We start from the raw sequence: 4,182 nt of genomic DNA, 5'->3' as shown, positions 1-4,182 counted from the left end.
ATTCCTAAAGCTTGAAAGCAAAACCAAGTAAATGCTCCTGAGTGATGTGTTGGTAGCATAAACACACAGAACTGTTCCAAGTAACTTTAAAACACATTAATTTGACTATATCTTCCTAGTGGGATTTACTTTAAGAAGGAAACTATAAAAGCACATTTTTAAGCTGTTTTTGATCATGATTATTTAGTGGTAGGACTGGGGTTGTTATCTAAGACTGGTGTGTATGTGGTGGAGAAAAAAATGTCACTAATTATGTAGGTGTCCTTGAGAACTGAGATTGGAAGTATGGGAGAATGGCGTTTCAGATATAAAAGCTATAAGACTAAGCAAAAACCTTAGAATTCTGAATGAATTGAAAGGATCAGTATGAACTCATATTTCTTCTTTAATTTTTTTTTCTTTATTGATTTTAGAGAGAGGAAGGGAAAGGAAGAGTGAGACAGAAACATCGATCAGAGAGAACATCGATCGGCTGCCTCCTGCATGCCCCACTGGGGGTCTGGCCCACAACCTGGGCATGTGCCCTGACTGGGAATCAAACTGGCAACCTCTTGGTGCATGGGTCGACGCTCAACCACTGAGCCACACTGGCCGGGCTCGTATTTCTTCTTTGAAAGAAATCGTACCACTGTTTTCTGAAAAGGTCCGAGTGTTACTGGACAACACAGGAGCATGAGTGCTTCTAGGACCCAGATGGTGGGTTCTGAATACCACTTTCAAATAGAAGGAACCAGGGCTCCTTGGAGAAGCAGCTGATTGCGAAACAGAGGAAGCAAGAGTACAAAGTGAGCTTGAGCTTGGAACAGCTCGTCCTTCCAGAAAGCAAAGAATTTATCAAAGATCCCTACTATAGAGGCTGTCCAAAGGGTCAAGGGTAGGAGAGAGAGGCCGCTACTGGACCCAAAATGAGACAACTTGAAATTCAATACAGATATTGCAGCTCATGGAGACATGTCAAATATGTTTAATTCCATGAGTTCATAATGATAAAAAAAAACAAAAAACTCATTGATCACCTTTGGTGGATACTAGAGAAGTAACATTATGAAATCCAGTAAATAAAGGGGAAGGATCAAATATTTGGTCTGTCTTTTCCTTGAGAACTATACCTCAGGGTAACCAAATAATTGATAAGGGAAAGTTTCTCTCTATAGCTATGGTCCACATAATAACCGAGGAAGGGTTGGTAGATTTGAATGCCACCATCTTGTAAATCCTAATGAATGGAAAGATCAACAGCTGCTAAGAAGCAGAAAGACAGACAGACCATTACGCACCTTCTGATGAAAGAACATAACACCACCGGTAACTCTGCCAGAAGATATGCCCCCCAAAATATAATCAAGCCTCTATGTTTAACTTCCAATTTACAGAAAATTTAGAGGACAGAGGAACATATTAAATATTTAACACCACAAAGATATAATCAGCAAGATCCAGACTGTGGAGAGGCAGGGGGAAGACAGAGGGAAATGTATTAAGAGTCTAAAGAGACATACTAACCAGTTGCATATTTTGGTTGGATCCTAATTCAAACAAACAAATTAGTTGTTTGTTTGTTTTTTTAAGGCATTTGTGGAGCAGTAAGGAACTATGAATATTGACTAAAGAGTTGATGTTATTAAGAAATTACTGTCTTCTGTGGTTGTATTTCAAAAGGGAAACCATTCCCTCCTAGAAATACAAACTGAAATATTAAGAAATGAAATGAGCCCTGGCTGGGTTGGCTCAGCGGTTGGAGCGTCGGCCTGCGGTACAGAGAGACCCGGGTTCGGTTCCCGCTAAGGGCACGTACCTCGGTTGCAGTTTGTCCCCGGCCCTGGTTGGTCGTGCGGGTGGCAGCCACTCGATGTGTCCCTTCACATCGATGTTTCTCTCTCACTCTCCTCCTCTCTCTCCCTCCCTCTCTATCTGAACAAAAAATGGAAAAATGTCCTCGGGTGAGGATAAAAAAAAAAAAAAAAAAAAAGAAATGAAATGATATCATGTCTGGGATTTGCTTCAAAATAACCCTGGGTTGGACCAGGGAAATGAGGGGGGGTATAGATGAAACAAGGGTAGTTGTGGCTGATAACTGCTGAAGCTGGGCAGTGGGCACATAGAAATTCACTAGCCAGTGGTTCTCAACCTGTGGGTCGCGACCCCTTTGGGGGTCGAACGACCCTTTCACAGGGGTCGCCTAAGACCATCGGAAAACACATATTTCTGATGGCGATTCATAACAGTAGCAAAATTACAGTTATGAAGTAGCAACGAAAAAAATTTTAAGGTTGGGGGTCACCACAACACGAGAAACTGTATCAAAGGGTCGTGGCATTAGGAAGGTTGAGAACCTACTGCACTAGAATATTCTCAGTATTTTGGTGAGTATTGCAAATGCTCAATTTATAAAAGAAATTTTAAAATTTTAGTGATTCCTTAACCAAGGAGGTGAAAGACCTTCACACTGTAAACCACAAAACACTGCTGCAAAAAATTAAAGTTAATACAAATATTTTTTATTTTATTTATTTATTTATTTTGGTACATGCCCTTAGAGGAAACCGAACCTGGGACTCTCTGGTCCGCAGGCCAACGCTCCAACCGCTGAGCCAAACCGGCCAGGGCTTTTTTATTTTTATTTTATTTATTTATTTTTTTTGGTAAAAGCAAATACAAATAAATGAAAAGGCATTTGTGTTCATAGATTGGAATACATAATATTGTTAAAACATTCATACTACACCAGATAATCTAAAGATTCAATGCAATCCCTATCAAAATCCTAATGGCATTTTTCCCACTTTTGCAGAAATGTAAAAAAAAATCCAGAAATTCATATAGAGTCTCAAAGAAGCCCTTATTAGCCAAAACAATCTTGAGAAAGAAGGACAAAGCTGAAGGTATCACACATCCTGATTTCAAAATATACAGGGTGTCCCAAAAAACATATACAGGGTGTCCGCAGATTCTATTACACTTTGAAAATGAAATGCATTTTCATAAACACTGGCTTTATAATTATCCGAAGTATGTGTATACATTTTTGGGGACACCCAATATAACAAAGCTACAGTAATCAGAACAGTATGGTACTGGCATAAAGCAGACAGATCCAAAAATCAATTCAAAGTGGATGAAAGAGCTAAACGTAAGACCTGAAACTATAAAACTTATAGAAGAAAACAGAGGGAAAAATACTTCATGACACTGAAATGAGCAAAGATTTCTTGAATAGAACACCAAAAGCACAGGTAACAAAAGCAAAAATAGTCCAATGGAACTACATCAAACGTAAAAGCACTGCCCAGCAAAGGAAATAATCAACAGAATGAGAAGGCAAACTACGGAATGGGAGAAAATACTTGCAAACTATATGAAATAAGGGGTTACTATCCATAATATCTAAAGAACAAAGAAACAAATAACCCAATTTAAAAATGGTCAAGGGTCCAGCTGGTGTGGCTCAGTGGTTGAGCATTGACCCCTGCACCAAGAGGTCGCCAGTTCGATTCCCGGTCAGGGCACATGCCCAGGTTGTGGGCCCGATCCCCAGTGGGGGTCATGCAGGAGGCGGCCAACCGATGTTCTCTCTCATTGATGTTTCTATCTCTCCCTCTCACTTCCTCTCTCTCTACCATCAATAAAGGGAAAAAATTTTTTTTGTTAATGGATAAGGGACTGGAACAGACACTTCTCTAAAAATACACAAATGACCAACAAGATCCCAACATCTGAGTGCTGGGCCCCTCGGAGGTCTCCAAACAGACACACACGCAGTACACTGAGCTCCAAGGGCACAGGCCTAGGTGCCCCAGCACAGACATCCTGCTATAAGATCATCGTAGTTTGGGGTTAAGTCAGGCTGGCCTTTGCCTGGACTCAAGGCTGCAGGAACTCTTCTCCATCTGCAAGGATATTTCCGTCTCCAGGCAACTAGGATCTCAAGGACCTTCTTCCTCCTTGCCCCCTGTGTAATGGCTGTGCTGCTTTTCAGAACTGCAGTGGGTGCCTCAGGGCCCCAGATCTGGATGATTCAATTACCCCACAATGAGACTTCGCATTCGTCACAACCCTGTCTCCTGCTGCTGTGCAACTTGAGGCGAGGCAGTCACTGAGCCCCTCTGACCTCTGTGTCCTCCTCTGTAGAGAAGGGACTGCTTACAAGGCTACTCGCCCTTCCGCCACAGAGGTGCTGTCAGT

This window comes from Molossus molossus, unplaced genomic scaffold (genome assembly GCF_014108415.1).
Source record: "Molossus molossus isolate mMolMol1 unplaced genomic scaffold, mMolMol1.p scaffold_m16_p_13, whole genome shotgun sequence".
NCBI classification, from domain to species: Eukaryota; Metazoa; Chordata; class Mammalia; order Chiroptera; family Molossidae; genus Molossus; species Molossus molossus.
This window is presented reverse-complemented; position numbering follows the sequence as displayed.